The 17,798-nt window shown below is 41.4% G+C and overlaps 1 pseudogene; it reads left to right on the top strand.

The window, feature by feature from the left end:
* The first annotated feature begins 13,549 nt into the window (after nt 1-13,549).
* LOC145511795 (U6 spliceosomal RNA) lies at nt 13,550-13,646 on the top strand (annotated as a pseudogene).
* The last annotated feature ends 4,152 nt before the right edge of the window (nt 13,647-17,798 follow it).

Genomic DNA, 17,798 nt, shown 5'->3' with positions numbered 1-17,798 from the left:
GCAACCAGGCTGAAAAACTACTTACTGCATTATCACATTTATATGCCATCCTGGGAAAAGTAGAAACATGATAAGGTCGCTGGTGGGTGAGGGGTTGGGAGATGTTTACCTACAAATGAGAAATACATGGGGATGTTTGAAGGTGAGAGAACTTTTCTGTCTTGGTTATGCTTGGAGTCAAATCACACAGACTCATATCCCAACAAGGCAAATTTCCCTGTAGGCAAATTATAAAGTAAAATTTCAAAACTCATCATGGCTAGATATTTCACTATGTATAAATGCCAATGTGTTAAAATTATTAACTACCCACGTTTGGTGCTGTGCCTTCACTGATAACACAGCTATTTTTCCTTATCACTAGCCAGATGGTTTCAGCTTTACTGCCCTCCTATGCCTCCAACACTGACCTATTTTTTAAGAGAGAATTTAGAATTCCTGCTGCTCAAGATAATGAAGTGTAAATGTCTGGCCTCTCAGTGTGCCTGGCCTGGCCCTCCAGCAAGCCTGCCTTCAGACAGGGACAATGACATGATAACCTCAAGGGCTACAATTTTCCACTTGGGTGCAGATTGCATCTATGATTGTTACCACTGGTGAAGGCTGGTGATCAACATGCACAGATTAGCACAAAAGTGAGTGATTAAAGGAGAGCTTTTCTCAGTATAATCTAAGTAAGAAGACAGTTAGGTTCCTTGAGAACACAGGATGTAAAATTTCCTTTGGAGGGACATCCCTGTGGTCCAGCGGTTAGGATTTTGGGCTTCCATTTCAGGGAGTGGGGGTTCCATCCCTGGCCAGGGAACTGAGATCTTGCATGCTGCCCCTTGGCCAAAAAAAAAAAATCCTGATTCATACCAAGAGGTCCTTCTATGGGATTGTCTAAAATAATAAACCATATTTATTTAAAACAGAAAACTTCCTTTGGAGTCTTGACATTGTTAGTTTTGAAGGTTCCAGGGCCACTTTGCCATGGCTTCAGTGTAGATATTAATTTTGAGGGGAAAGTTGGCCTCTTTCTGGAAACACAGAAGTTGAGGCTTACCCATACGTCATATTCTGTCCGTATATGTTGTCCTGTGTCACCCCTTTGTTCCTGCCCTGCTGTGCTTGCCACACAGAGCTCTGCCATAAATCAGCCTGTGACTTTGCCAGCATCTGGTCAAATCATGCTTAGACTTCTGTCCTAACTCATCGTGGAATGCTCTGTTGTGAAGTTAAAACAGCAGCAACACATGGAGAATAAGAAGACCTGTGTCTTGTCCCAACTTAGCTACTGACTGGCTATAGTTCTTGGGGTGAATCCCTAAATTTATGTGAATCTCATTTTATTATCATTAAAGATTGAGGGAAGCAACCATTGTTGAGTTTCCTCAAAATGTTTTTGAAAGTATATCAAAATGAGTAAACACTGTACCAGTGTCAGTTGTTGTTACTCTTACAAAGGGGATCAAGATTGTGTGTCCAAGCTGTCAAAGGAGAAGAACCAGGTGAAGAAAGTAAAATCATTTTTCTCCCCATTTCTTAGACTTGACACTAAGTGTACAAACACTTGCAATACTCCATCTTCTCTTCCAGTTCTGACTCCATACACTCAGATTCAAGTCCAGGACTGTACCCCTGAGCTACTGCAGTGGCACTAGCTTTCCCAGGGGATCTCCCCTGGGCCCTCAAATAGCCAAGATGAAAGTCTGGCATTCCTCTTCCTCCTGACCTTTTCTCGCTTAGAAGCCTGCTTGGATTTCACTTTTCCCAGGATAATGTCCAAAGCTTATCCTAATTTATTTCATAAAATCAAGCACAGTAACCTGAAACTATCACAACATTGTTAATCAGCTAGCCGCCAATATAAAATAAAAAGTTAAGAGACTTCCCTTGTGGTCCAGTGGCTAAGACTCCAAGCTTCTAATGCAAGGGGCCTGGGTTCAATTCCTGGTCAGGGAACTAGATCCTGAATGCTGCAACTAAAGATTCCTTGTGCTACAACTAAGATCTTGTGCAGTCAAGTAAATAAATTTTTTTTAAGTTTAAGTCTCAAGCACCACAATTCAAAAGCATCAATTCTTTGGTGCTTGGCCTTCTTTATGGTCCAACTCTCATGTCCATACATGACTATTGGAAAAATCATAGCTTTGACTTTAACATACAACTTTTAAAATGATAATTAAACAGAAGGTTTGTGAGCAGTTAAAAAGAATGTGGTGCATGCTAAGAAACTTCAGTTGTGTCTGATTCTTTGCAATCCCATGGACCATAGTCCACCAGGCTCCTCTGTCTATGAGATTCTCCAGGCAAGAATACTGGAGCAAGTTGCTATTTACTCCTCCAGGGAATCTTCCTGACCAGGAATCAAACTCATGTCTCCTGCATCTCCTGCATTGGCAGGTAGGTTCTTAACCACTGAAGCACTTGGAATTTACATTTGAGGACATTTCCTTGTCACTGATGGTAAGACTCAATATTGAAAGATGTTAATTCTCCCCAAACTGATAAACTGAATCAATGAAATTTCCAAGCATAATTCCAGTAGGATTTTTCATGGAACTTGATAAGTTGATTCTGTTTATATGGAAAAGCAAAGACCTCCAAAGAGTCAATATATTCTTTAATGGGAATTAGAAGATGATAGCCGGGGTAGAAAGAAATTTGGCTTTCTAGAAATAAATAACTGGTAATCAAGTCAGTGTGATGTTGGTGCACTGACATATAAAGTCAACAGAACAGAATAGGAAATCCAGAAACAGATGTGCATATATGTTGAACTTTGATATCTACAGAGCTGGTGTCACAATTCAGTTAAGAAAGGAAATATGCTCATTAAGTAGTACTGAGGCAGAGTTATTTAGTGAGAGAAAACTTAAGAAAATCTCTTTATAACCCAATATGCTACTGGAGATCAGTGGAGAAAAAACTCCAGAAAGAACGAAGAGATGGAGCCAAAGCAAAAATAACACCGAGTGGTGGTTGTGACTGGTGATGGAAGTAAAGTCCAATGCTGTAAAGAGCAATACTGCATAGGAACCTGGAATGTTAGGCCCATGAATCAAGGCAGGTTGGAAGTGGTCAAACAGGAAATGGCAAGAGTGAACGTTGACATTTTAGGAATCAGTGAACTAAAATGGACTGGAATGGGTGAATTTAACTCAGATGACCATTATATCTACTACTGTGGGCAAGAATCCCTTAGTAGAAATGGAGTAGCCCTCATAGTCAACAAAAGAGTCCGAAATGCAGTATTTGAATGCAATCTCAAATACAACAGAATGATCTCTGTTCCTTTCCAACGCAAACGATTCAATATCACAGTAATCCAAGTCTATGCCCGGACCAGTAATGCTGAAGAAGCTGAAGTTGAACAATTCTATGAAGACTTACAAGACCTTCTAGAACTAATACCCCCAAAAGATGTCCTTTTCATTATGGGGGACTGGAATGCAAAAGTAGGAAGTCAAGAGATACATGGAGTAACAGACAAATTTGGTCTTGGAGTACAGAATGAAGCAGGGCAAAGGCTAATAGAGTTTTTCCAAGAGAATGCACTGATCATAGCAAACACCCTCTTCCAACAACACAAGAGAAGATGCTACACATGGACATCACCAGACAGTCAATACTGAAAGCAGATTGATTATATTCTTTGCAACCAAAGATGGAGATGCTCTATACAGTCAGCAAAAACAAGACTGGGAGCTGACTGTGGCTCAGATCATGAACTCCTTATTACCAAATTCAGACTTAAATTGAAGAAAGTAGGGAAAACCACTAGACCATTTGGGTATGACCTAACTCAAATCCCTTACACTTATACAGTGGAAGTGACAAATAGATATAAGGGATTAGATCTTATAGAAGAGTGCCTGAAGAACTATGGACAAAGGTTCGTGATATTATACAGGAGGCAGGGATCAAGACCATCCTCAAGAAAGAGAAATGCAAAAAGGCAAAATGGTTGTCTGAGGAAGCCTCACAAATAGCTGTGAAAAGAAGAGAAGTGAAAGGCAAAGGAGACAAGGAAAGATATACCCATTTGAATGCAGAGTTCCAAAGAATAGCAAGGAGAGATAAGAAAGACTTCCTCAGTGATCAGTGAAAAGAAATAGAGGAAAACAATAGAATGGGAAAGACTAGAGATCTCTTCAAGAAAATTAGAGATCCCAAGGGAACATTTCATGCAAAGATGGGCACAATAAAGGACAGAAATGGTATGAGCCTAAAAGAAGCAGAAGATATTAAGAAGAGGTGGCAAGAATACACAGAACTATACAAAGAAAAAGATCTTCATGGCCCAGATAATCACGATGGTGTGATCACTCACTTAGAGCCAGACATCCTGGAATGCAAAGTCAAGTGAGCCTTAGGAAGCATCACTATGAACAAAGCTAGTGAAGGTGATGGAATTCCAGTTGAGCCATTTCAAATCCTAAAAGATGATGCTGTGAAAGTATTGCACTCAATATGCCATCAATTTTTGAAAGCTCTGCAGTGGCCACAGGACTGGAAAAAGTCAGTTTTCATTCCAATTCCAAAGAAAGGCAATGCCAAAGAATGCTCAAACTAAGGCGCAATTGCACTCATCTCACACACTAGCAAAGTAATGCTCAAAATTCTCCAAGCCAGGCTTTAACATACAGGAACTATGAACTTCCAGATGTTCAAGCTGGTTTTATAAAAAGCAGAGGAACCAGAGATCAAATTGCCAACATCTGTTGGATTATCGAAAAAGCAAGAGAGTTCCAGAAAAACATCTACTTCTGCTTTATTGACTACACCAAAGCCTTTGATTGTGTGGATCACAACAAACTGTGGAAAATTCTTAAAGAAATGGAAATACCAGACCACCTGACCTGCCTTCTGAGAAATCTGTACGCAGGTCAGGAAGCAACAGTTAGAACTGGACACGAACAACAGACTGGTTCCAAATCGGGAAAGGAGTACGTCAAGGCTGTATATTGTCACTCTGTTTGTTTAACTTCTATGCAGAGTACATCATGATAAATACTGGACTGGATGAAGCACAAGCTGGAATCAAGATTGCTGGGAGAAATATCAGTAACCTCAGATATGCAGATGACACCATCCTTATGGCAGAAAGTGAAGAGGAACTCAAAAGCCTCTTGATGAAAGTGAAAGAGGAGAGTGAAAAAGTTGACTTAAAGCTCAACATTCAGAAAACTAAAATCCACTTCACTTCATGGGAAATAGATGGGGAAACAATGGAAACAATGACAGACTTTACCTTTTGGGGCTCCAAAATCACTGCAGATGGTGCCTGTAGCCATAAAATTAAAAGACGCTTGCTCCTTGGAAGGAAAGTTATGACCAACCTAGACAGCATATTAAAAAGCAGAGACATTACTTTGCCAACAGAGGTCTGTCTAGTCAAAGCTATGGTTTTTCCAGTAGTCATGTATGAATGTGACAGTTGGACTACAAAGAAAGCTGAGTACAGAAGAATTGATGCCCTTGAACTGTGGTTTTAGAGAAGACTCTTGAGAGTCCCTTGGATTGCAAGGAGATCCAACCAGTCCATCCTAAAGGAAATCAGTCCTGAATATTTATTGGAACAACTGATGCTGAAGCTGAAACTCCAATACTTTGGCCACTTGATGGGAAGAACTGACTCATTTGAAAAGACCCTGATGCTGGGAAAGATTGAAGCCCAGAGGCAAAGGGGTCGACAGAGGATGAGGTGTTTGGATGGCATCACAGACTCAATGGACATTAGTTTGAGTAAATTCCAGGAGTTGGTGATGGACAGGGAATCCTGGCATGCTGAAGTCCATGGGGTCGTAAATAGCTGGACATGACTAAGTGACTGAACTGAACTTTATAACCCAGATCTTGGAGTTTTTTTTTTAATGAGGGCAATGTACATCACCAGGAAAATATTTGTAAACTCAAGTATCTTCTAATTAATATCTCTGTTTGTTAAAAAAGACACTATAATAAGAATGCCACACTACAAGAATCTGCCAAATGGATAATAGGTTATTTTTAAGACTTAAAATTGTCAGATCAATATCCAGAATTCACGAACTCCAAAAATTAATAGGAAAACCATAAACAACCCAACTGAAAACTTAGAAAAGCACATTAAAGGGCATTTCCCAGAAGAGGAAACACAAAAGACCCATCAACAAAGGCTCAGTCTCATTAGTAACCAAATTAAAACCACCCTGAAATACCATTTCACATTGGCCACATGGCATGAATTTAAAGCACCAAAGTCTGGTGAGATTTTAGCGGAATAGAAATTTTTAAGCTCTGCTCTCAAAGTGCAAATTGATGCAATCATTTTGGAAAGCCTTGTGAAATGACTTAATAAATGTGAACATGAAAACATAAAATAACCAGCAACTCCACCCCTAGCTCATGTTCCTTAGAGAAACCCTTGCACTTGTCTAATAGAACTCATATGGAAGAATGGTTCTAGCATGATTTATCATAGCAAAAAACTGGATGCAAGGAAAAAGTTAAATTAATATAAAAAATTGAATATGATAATGAATCCTATGTAGTCCTGAACATCCATGTGATGGATGTAAAAATATTATGTTGAGGAGAAAAGAGTAACTCAAATAAAAACACATAGGGTGTTAAGAACCCATTTATATGAATTTTGAAAAATTCATATCTCTTGTCTGTGATGCATATATACATATACATATGTGGTAAAATGTGAAGAAAGGAAAATTAATGGTAAACAAAATTTAGGACAGCAATTACCTTTGAGAAAAATTGGGAAATGAATTATGAAGCAATACTGAAAAAAATCAAAGTACTGGCACTGTTCTGTTTATTAAATTTTGGGTAGATATATGTGTCCTTTATCACTATCTTTCAAACAGTACCTATACATTAGATGCATGTGATATTATGAAATAATGAGAAATATGTACTTCAATCTTGTCCACTTAAAAAATTATTCACAGCCTGAAAGCTGAGAATTACATTTTAGTTAGCGGGAGTTTTTAGAACTTCAAGCCCAGGAGGCAACGTCTCAAGCGACCCTGAGAGAACTGCTCTGAAGAGGTGAAGGGAGGAGCCAGGTTATATAGAAATTTTTCCACAAAGAGCACATAGTCTGAACATCAAAAGATTATTGTTAATTAAAGAAAACCAGGTGTCTCAAGTTAAGGAATTTAGGGCTTTTCTGTGTATGGGAAGATACAAGACTCTGGGCATACTGAAATCATTCCTTTGGTATGCATCTCAGCTATCTGGAATGAGATGTGTTTTCACATCCTGAGCTTCCCCAGGGGAGTGGCTGCTGCCTGATGGCTGCTAGATCACAGGTATTCCTTCCTTCCTGCGTCCACTCAGGGCTCACCAGCTCACCTTCCATGGTGGCTGCAATTGCTGATGACTGTGACATCCTTTGTTTACTGATATGGCAGGAAATATTTCATTTCTCAGTCTTCACTCCCACCTCCTGTCCAGAGATCCTAAAACCCTTGTAATTTCCTAAGGGTGACAGAGATAGGGGCACCTTTTGTTTTGATATTTGGTTTTCATCCCTAGATTTTGAAATAGCTCTGGAATGGGGCAAGAAAGGTGACAAAGCATCTTTTGTTACCCATGGCAAGCCCCTTCAATCACACTTGGGTTCATTGTTAACAAACTTCCCAAAGCCCCTTAGTGTATGGATTGAGTTCCCCTTTAAAGGGTTGGAGTTTTGTACCCTAATCCCTCTCGACTTCCAGCCTTTGAGAAGGGGAGAGGGGCTGAGGTTGAGTTCAATTCCCATTGTCCAATGATTTAATCAATCAATCATGTCATCATAATGGAAACTGCAAAAAAAAAAAAAAGGCCCTTTTGTCATGGGAGTGTGTAATTTCCTCAGTTCTCTCTTATCACAACAGCAATTTGAAGCTATGGACCCTCGGACAGACCGTTTCCCAGCTCAGTGTAACAGCTCCTGTGTTACAGCTCAGTTTTATTTAGAAAATAAAAGAAAATACATCCTCGAGGCTGAGGGCATGCCGACCAAAAAGACACGAAAAGAAGAGATCGAGAGAGACCCCCAGCCCTTTGGCCCCTCTTTTTATATGTTTTTTCTCCTCCCCTCTGGGCCTGTCGTATGTAAACTGCGCTAGCCAGGAGTGCTGTTTGTTCTGCCTGAGGTCCTCACTCCAGTCCTCGGACTTTCCTTTGTTCTATTTTTGCAAGCTTTTCTCTTCCTTGTCTTTTAGCCACCTCCATTCTGGACTCCTTTTTTCTATTCTAACTATCTAACAAGACTGAGCCCTTACCCTGTGGCATAGGGTAACCAGAGGAATCATAATCAAACTGTAGGTCACCCAGTTGGTGTTCATAGAGAGTTAAAGGATTGATGGGTGTGAAAAATCCTTGCATACCATGTAAGAAGTAGTGAATGTAGGGAAATAGTGATACTGCTAGTAAGTTTTTTATTTATGTCATTTTCTAGGGATTGTTAAACGTTGTTAAAATGGTGATAAGGCAAGGAATACGACTTTATTCAGAGGGCAGGCTGACCGAGGAGATAGCATGCTAGTGTCTCAGAATAACCATCTTCTTGGGTCTGGATGTCAAGTTCTTTTATAGATCAGAGATGCGGAAGGTGAGGAAATAAAGTAAAAGATAGAGTGAGATGTACACTAGATTTTATGTGCTTGTGCTTAGTTGCTAAATCATGCCCAATTCTTTGGGACCCTATGCACTGTAGCCAGTGAGGCTCCTCTGTCCATGGAATTCTCCAATCAAGAATACCAGAATAGGTAGCCATTCTCTTCTCCAGGGGATCTTCCTGACCCATAGATCGAGCCTGGGTTCTCTGCATTGCAGGCAAATTCTTTACCATCTGAGCCACCAGGGAAGACCTAAGAAACAAAATAAAAAGGCCATTAATCTTCCAAATATCTCCTATATTTGCAGACATATAAGGAAGGGGATGTATCAATTTCCTCTTTCCTGTGTCCATAGGACAGAGTTCAGAATGAAGGCACTAACTTAGTTCAACAGTCTGTCAGAGGGGCAGGATTCTCTGAGGCAGGCCATTCTGTATGATTATAATAACAAAAGCAATGGAAAGCAAGCCAAAGAAACGTTCCAACATGAAATCAGAATTGGCTTTTCCTGGCAACAATGAAGGTAGATGGCCATAGGCGTAATACAGATCGATATAATTATATAAAAATAGCCTTGATGATCAGGTTTATTTACAAATCATGGAGTTACGGGCCTGAGAGTATTTTCTGGAAGGTCTCGAGTGTTCCCAGGGCCTGTGTTGGTGATTCCTTGAGGACTCTTATTACACCGTTACGGCTGAGGTGATCGTTTCCTGGGCTAGGACCACTGAAATTTCTTCTCTCTGTGCGTCTTAGAATGCCAGATAAAGCTGATGGAAAGGAAAGTGGAACAAACTTCAGGAAATGAAGACCTGAAGTCATAAGGAGTGGGCAGATTATTATCATATATATGAAAGTGACCTGTAAATATTTTGAAGTCAGCTACACAGCACAGCAGGGGCTTTCCTGGTGGCTTAGTGGTAAAGGATCCACCAGCCAATGTAGGGGATAAAGGTTCGATCCCTCAGTCAGAAAGATCCCCTGGAGAAGGACATGACAACCCACTGCAGTAGTCTTGCCTGGAGAATCCCATGGGCAGAGGCGCCTAGCAGGCTACAGTCCATGGGGGTCACAAAAGAGTTGGACGTGACAGTTATTAAACAACAAAAACAACATAACAGAGGAAGGAGATTTCTTCTGATTTGCTCCTGAGAAGATCTTTGCCGATTTCTGGGATGCAGAATTTAACTCATCACCAGAAATAACTTTGCAGAACTTCGAATTATTCACCTAACACTGTAGTTGAGGTGACAAGCTCTCTACCAGGTATGGTTCATTCCCACTGGCAGCCCCACTACTGTTAGTTTTATAGTCCTCCTCTATAAAGTTCATTTTCATCAACATGGAAGATTTCACAAGAGGAAATAAGAAAAGACTCCGCTTTGATGCACAAAATTCTTGAGTGGAGACCGTGAATCTGTAAACAGTGCTAATGAGCAGCGAGCTTGTTGACTGATCCTATGAGCATTCTTTCTTTGCAGTGTACACAGGTGCCCAAGACCATTTTTCTTCTTTTTTTACCTAGAGACCATGCTCTTTTCATTTATTTATTTATATTTTGGCTGCTCTGAGTGGGTGCAGGATCTTCGTTCCCTGACCAGGGATTGAACCCTGGCCACAGCAGTGAGATCGCAGAGTCTTCACCACTGGACTGCTAGGGGATTCCTCCAAGATACTTCTTTATAGACATTCAGGAACAGCCCGAAGCCTGGAGTTTCTTCCAAACTCATCTGAGCTGCCGTTTGTTTACCCTATAGTATTAATATGCCCTAGGACCCCTGTAAAGCACTGTATATCATTTCATCTCCACAGAAGCTCCTATCGGAGGGGTGCTGTTGTCCCCCTGGTACAGACAGCAACTGAGGCTTTTGAATGTCTTCCCAAGCTCTACTATCATACGGTGTGGGCAGAATTCAGACCAAAGCCCTCCCACCCCAGGGTGGTCTTAACTCTCATCTCAGTTCTGCAAGGGGTTGTGGGTTTGGAGACGAGGGAGTAGATGAGGAAGAAGACAGGGAGCCCAGTTTCTATAGGGGGCCCCCTCCCCTGCAGAGGGAGGCACAGGGGAGCCTGCACTTTAATCCATTTCTTCATTTCAGCTGCTCAGATGTATAAGGTCCTTGGAGATTCTTAGGAGAAACTTCCATAGGAAAGCGAAAGGTCTTTTGCTCAGCCTAATTCCACTTCCTAAACACAGTTATTCCCCGCGTAATCTCACTCTTTCTGCCCATGAAACTGTGTTTGACTCACATAACAGACATTTACAGAGCAATCTTTGAGGGCCTAATGAATGCCTCTTACTGTTAGCACTAAATATAATCTTCTAGAATGTGGCAACATTCTACATTTCTAAAGTTCAAGTTATGAAAACCTCTTAGATGAAAAAAAAAAAGTCCTAAAGTACAAACAAATCTATGTCTTTTCAATTATTAAAAGAAAAAAACAACTCATTTGAACTTTTTCCAATATGTAATTGAACCCATCAGCCATTTTTGGAAAAACTAGTGTTTTTTTTTTTTTAAAACAAATATACTTCTGAACTTGAGGGATTGTGTTTGTTGTATTCCCTTTTATGTCTGGAATAAAACTTAAGGATATGTGCTTCATTTCTCAATAAAAAGGACAACAAGGAGTTGGTGCTTTATTACATATATGTTCAGGAAAGGAAGGCTTCCCAGGTGGCTCAGTGGTAAAAAACCTGCCTGACAATGCAGGAGACATAAAAGACACAAGTTTGATCCCTGAGTCACAAAGATCCTCTGGAGGAGGGCATGGCAACCCACTCCAGTATTCTTGTCTGGAGAATCCCATGGACAGAAGAGCCTGGTGGGTTACAGTTTGTGGAGTCAAAGAGTTGCACACAACTGAAGTGACTTAGGACACATGGCAGGAAAGGAGCATTTAGGAAACAGGAATAAGAGCAGAGAGCATTCCCTGAGGCATAGAGCCCTGGCAGCCACACAAGTAACAAACACACTGGCTGTGTGGGCTGGTGGCACGAGGCGGCTGGGGAGAGGCTGTGACTAAGCCCCCTCCCACTGATGCATCATCAGGCCCCCTGGGGCTCCCACGCACACTTCAGGGTGCTCTGTGCTCCATTCAGAGCTTGGGGTTGAATCTTAGGTCCCTTAAACTAAGTTCACATAGGGCCCAACGTCTGAAACAAATATACATGGTCCAAACTGAAGGGATTTTCCTGGTGTTCAGGTCAGTAAGACTCCATGCTCCCAATTAAAGGGGGCCTGGGTTTGATCCTTGGTCAGGGAACTAAATCCCACATGCATGCCTCAATTTAGAGTCCGCATGTCATGATGAAGATCCCTCAAATCGCAACTAAGCCCCTTCATGGCCAAATAGTAAATAAATACATATTTTTTTAAAAAAAGAGAGAAATGATTGAATAAACAAATACATAGGAGAGAGGAGAGAGCTCCTCCTTATGGACAAATTCTAAACCTTGCACCCCCTTCCAGGAGATGGAGCTCCATCCCCTCCACCCCCATCCCTTGAGGACCTCAAGACATCCTGAAGCTGCCTCATTTGGTGATCAGACAGTAAAGAATCCACCTGCAGTGCAGGAGACCTGGGTTCAATCCCTGAGTTGGGAAGATCCCCTGGAGAAGGGAATGGAAACCCACTCCAGTATTCTTCCCTGGAAAATCCCATGGACAGAGGAGCCTGTCGGGCTACAGTCCACAGAGTCACAAAGAGTCTGACAAGACTGAGAGACTAAACACACACACACACACACACACACACACACAGACTGGCAGGTACTCTGTCAAGTGAGGAATGGACCCATCACCAGGGATGCTACCTAGATGTAAGTGTTGTTCAGTCACTCAGTTGTGTTCAACTCTTCGAGATTCCATGGACAGCAGCATGCCAGGCTTCCCTGTCCTTCACTATTTCTCCGAGTTTGCTCGAACTCATGTCCATTGAATCAGTGATGCCATGCAACCATCTCATCCTCTGTTTCCCACTTCTCCTACTGTCTTCAGTCTTTTCCAGCATCAGGGTCTTTTTCCATGAGTTGGCTCTTTGCATCAACTAGCCTATGTATTGGAGCTTCAGCTTCAGCATCAGTCCTTCCAATGAATATTCAGGATTGATTTCCTTTAGGATTGGCAAGTTTGATCTCCCTTCTGTCCAAGGGACTTTTAAGAGTCTTCTCTAGTACCACAGTTCAAAAACATCAATTCTTTAGTGCTCAGTTTTCTTTATGGTCCAACTCACATCTGTACATGACTACTGGAAAAACCATAGCTTTGACTATATGGACCTTTGTGGGCAAAGTGATGTTTCTGCTTTTTAATACGCTGTCTAGGTTGGTCAAGGATGTCATGTATCCCTTGGTAAAAGTGATGGGAAAGGGACTTCCCTTCTATGGCATTTGTTCCATAACCTGTAATCTCAGTCTCACCATAAGGAAATATCAGAAGAACTGGATTAGATCCACAGCTGCCCCCTCACAGCTGTGAGATCAAAAAGAACTGAGAAACTGTCACAGCCCTGAGAAGACTAAGCGTATGTGAGGACAAAACGCAGGATCCCATTTCCCCAAGTAGGATTCTGGAAAATTGGGTGAAATGTTTCAATGTCAGGTTCTTGGTTTTGTGAAAGTATCATCAGTTCAGTTCAGTTCAGTTCAGTTGCTCAGTCATGTCCGACTCTTTGTGACCCCATGAACATTTAAGAAAGTGCCATGGCAGCCTTAAAGGTTGACAGTGGAGGAAAACCTGGGTGGAAGGATACAGAAACTCTGTATTGCAACTTTTGTGCTAATCCAAAATTATTCTCCAATAAACTTGCTTTAAAAAATTGTTTGGGGGATTTCCCTGGCAATCCAGTGGCTAAGACTGCGAGCTTCTCATGCAGGGGTTGCTGGTTTGATCCGTAGTCGGGGAACTAAGATCCTGTATGCTGCAGGATGTTGCCAAAAAAAAGAAAGAAAAAGAAAAGAATTGCAGCACGTATACTAAAATTGGAATGATACAGAGATTAGCATGGCCTTTGCAGCAGTAGGAATCCCAAATTCATGAAGTGTTCCATATTTTTAAACCATCCCCCCAAAACAGAAAAAAAATGTTTGCTCCTTAGGAGAGGAGTAGATAATTAGGGATGTACTTTTTTGTATATTCAATAATCTAAATCAAAATTAGATTCCTCTTCCCCACACTTGACTTCGTTTTGCAATGTGGCATTTTGATGTCAAGTTCTTTGTTTTTTGCATGCCTCTTGAAGTCAAAATGCTTGATCTGAAAGGTAGCTGTTGATAATTTCCAAGCAGCTAAGATATGCTCAGGCATGAGACTGGAGGGCAAGCCTAAAAGGCTGATGGCACTTTTGATTTTAAAGAATTTGAATGTATTCTACTTATGAATAACTCTCCGCCTGTGTGAAAGTATGTGTTAGCCACTCAGTTGTGTTCAATTCTTTGTGACCCCATGGACTATAACCCACCAGGCTCCTCTGTCCACGGGATTTCCCAGGCAAGAATACTGGAGTGGGTTGCCATTTCCTTCTCTAGGGGATCTTCTTGACCCAGGGATTGAACCTTGGTCTCCTGCAATGCAGACAGATTATTTACTGGCTGAGTCCCTGGGGAAGCCCATTACTGATGAAGGTTCATGGTCAGAAGGCAAGAGCAGAACCTGTTCTGGCCAGAGGATTCACCCTGTCCTTCCAGAGACTCTCACAGGACAAAAGCAGGCTGGGATGGCAGGAAAGGGGGATGGCAAACTGGGGTGCTCCAGCCAGGAGCCCAGCCCTGTTCTGATACTCTTCCCAGCTCGCCTTCACCAGTGGGATTCCCTGGAGGTCTGTGTGCACCTGGCAGATGGCCCAACTTCTTCCTTGAGAGCCACAATCAATGTCCTAGAGGTGGAAGCATCCAGGTGTCCAGTTTCTGCTGTCACAGAGGCTACTGGACAGGGCGTCATTCTGCAACTAGAACTGGAAAAACTCCAGGAACAGCTGTCAACTTAAGCACCTTAAATAGTGCTGTACACTCTCACACATTAAGAGTCATTGATGTAGGTTGAGGAAATTGAGCACCACTTGATTGCACTATTTCTCTCTGAAAATCCATCTCAAATTCTGAACTGTCAATTTATAACAGGTGATTTGGAACATTTAGAAGCTAGGACTCACTTGATCAAATGGAATTAGGAGCCCGAGACATTGGAAGTTGAAAGATATAGGCCTTGGCAGGAAAATTAAAAGTCAACTCAATTTCATAGAGGAAGAATTTAAGATGAAAAGAGAGAGGAAAATGGAATCAAAATTGGGTGATGCTTGTCAGATTCTCTCTTTCTGATGGTAAATTCTTTAGCAATGCCAGGTAAAGGTTGAGTTTCATGATATTTCAAGGTAAGGACACCATTCATTCTGCAGAGAGTGTATCTTTCGTAAACACACTGGTACTGCAAGAAGTCTGAAGACAGGACTGAGACATGAGATAATTTGACACTTGCCTGTCATGGTGCCCTCTTTCAAAATGGAAGTGTCCATCTTCATTTTCCTTCATGCTTTGCAACAATGAGTTATACATTTTTCATGAAAATTGAGTGGGTATAAGATAAATATTTTCCTAGGGTGAAAGTGTAAGAATTTGAATTACATGATGAGTTTTCTCTGTAGGAAACTACTGTAAAATAGAGAGTAACGTTCTCAACCTGATGGCATTCATATGAATTGGGGAGTCTTTATTTCTTTATCTCTATTTCACTTTGCCTTGAAAAAGCAAATCACAACTTAGGAAACTTTCTTTATCCACCAGGTAACTCCTTTTATTTTATTTTTTATTTATTTGGCTGTGCTAGGTCTTAGCTGTGGCATGTGGGACCTAGTTTTCTGAAAAGTTGAAAACAGTGAGAGTAAAAGTATTAGTCGCTCAGCTGTGTCTGACTCTTTGTGAACCCATGAACTGTAGTCCGCCAGGCTCCTCTGTCCATGGAACTCTCCAGGCAAGAATACATATCAAACCCAGGTCACCTGCATTGAGAGCTTGGAGTCTTGGCCACTGGAACACCAGGGAAGTCCTGGTAACTTCTTTTACATATATATTGAGTTTTATGCTTCTGAAGTCATCATATATGTCAGCAACTGATTAATATCCTCTGATAAGCTATAGGATAAAAATATATCAGTGTATTATCCAGAGGGGAAATTAAAGGGCAACTTTGATTTCCTGCAAAACAGATAACAGCTATTATCTGGGGACTAGGACATACGTCAGAAAGCCTCCATGCTCATCATTTCTGTTTCTGGGCTGCCTAGGAATTGCGCAATGATTTAAAAAGTAGAAAGCTGTGAGGAGCTGATCTTCTGATCTGCCTTTTCCCCTGAGGTGCAACCACTGCCTTCTGTGTTGGAAAATCGTTATGTTTGCTTTGCTGCCCACAGGCTACCAGAAGGTCTGTAATGCAGTTAGCCCACCTCAGTGCCCACTGGCTGGACCAATATTCATAAGTGAGAAAACTCTGCATCTTCCTTTCAGATAGAGGAAGAAATAAAATTCTCCAAAAACTTAAATAAACCTCAGATGTTCCATTTAATGGGCTTCCCTGGTGGCTCAGTGATAAAGAATCCACCTGCCAATGCAGGAGATCCGTGGGTTGGGAAGATCCCCTGGAGAAGGAAATGGCAACCTACTCCAGTATTCCTGCCTGGAAAATACCATGGACAGAGAAGCCTCGTGGGCTACAGTCCATGGGGTCACAAAAGAATGGAACATGACTTAGAGACTAAACAGTGAGAGGGCCCTTTAATGTGAGTTTCTTGTAGCATCATCTCCAATAGGATTAGGAAATCGAGTGAAAAAAGCCGTTGTATGTGTTTCTGCCCAGAATCTTTTGATCCAGCAGGTAAGCTGTTGATCAATGGATGCTCCTGATACAGGAGTTCCCTTAGCAATTGCTCAGCAGCTCTTTGAGATCTAGGGTAAAGGACTAAAGTTAGGAGCCTCTTTGAAGAATCTAATCAGAATTTTCCAACTTCATGATGCCTTTTGACAAACATTTGGGGACTGTGTGTGTGTGCTCAGTTGGGTCAGACTCTGCAATTCCATGGACTGAAGCTCATCAGGCTCCTCTGTCCATGGGATTTCCCAGGCAAGAACACTGGAGTGGGTTGCCATTTCCTCCTCCAGGGGATCTTCTCAACCCAGGGATCTAACCTTGTCTCTTGTGTCTCCTGCATTGGCAGGCAGAAATTTTACCACTAGCACCACCTGGGAAGCCAAGGAGGAGAAACCCAGTAAATAAATATAAAATGGAATAACAATAAAATTAGCATGTAAATAAATTGGAATTCAGGTCACATAAGTACATAAAAATATAAAACTAATCTGTGATGATTTTATCAAGCCTTCAAAACTAAACTTAAATGACTTTGGATATTCATGACTGAAGCCAACTGTATATGGCATATATAGATAAAGTTAAAGCCACTTAACATACTTCAAATTTATAGACTCTAATGTAGCAAATTATCCTTTCTAAAACACCATTCAATCTCATTTTTTCACTGGTTGAAAACTTCCTTAATTTATCTATGAATTATTCACAAGTTACATGTAGGATAATTTATGTAAAGCCCACCCTAAAAGGAAGTCTTAATAAGGAATTAATAATTGAAATGATTTTGAGTACATCAGATAAAACGTTAGTGTCAATGACTTTTGTGCAGAAGGGCATTCCAGTCAAATACCCTTGGGGAAAAAATGTTCTTGGCCCAATACTAAACACGTAAGAGCTACTCTAATTATGTTTAATATTTTTGGCATAAGGTCGAATTCCTGTGGTTTTAAATACTACCGTGGGAAAGTCTTTTGTCAAAGTGGTTTCTAAAACAAATAAAGCCTGTACATAACACAAGTGTACATACTGCAGTAACTTGACGTGGAGATCCAGCCAGGCTGTTTCATCTAGGGTGGAAGATGACAAGCCCTGTTTTAGCTCAAGTCACTGGGACAGATCAGGAAAGGAAACAGTCCCAGGACATTTGGTACCCAAGGATGCTGCACGATCAAGTGTGATGTAGGTAACTGTGGGCTCCAGGAGATTAAAAACTTGGGACGTCCCTGGAGGCCCAGTGGCTAAGAATCTCTGCTCCCAATACAGGGGACCTGGGTTCAATGCCTGATCAGGGAACAAGGTCCCACATGCCACAACTAGCTGTTCACGCGTGCTGCAACTAAAAGACCCC

Source organism: Giraffa tippelskirchi, chromosome 6, assembly GCF_054371585.1.
Source record: "Giraffa tippelskirchi isolate mGirTip1 chromosome 6, T2T-mGirTip1v1.2.pri, whole genome shotgun sequence".
In the NCBI taxonomy this organism is placed as follows: Eukaryota; Metazoa; Chordata; class Mammalia; order Artiodactyla; family Giraffidae; genus Giraffa; species Giraffa tippelskirchi.
The sequence above is the reverse complement of the archived record's forward strand: the minus strand, read 5'-3'. Positions and strand labels throughout refer to the sequence as shown.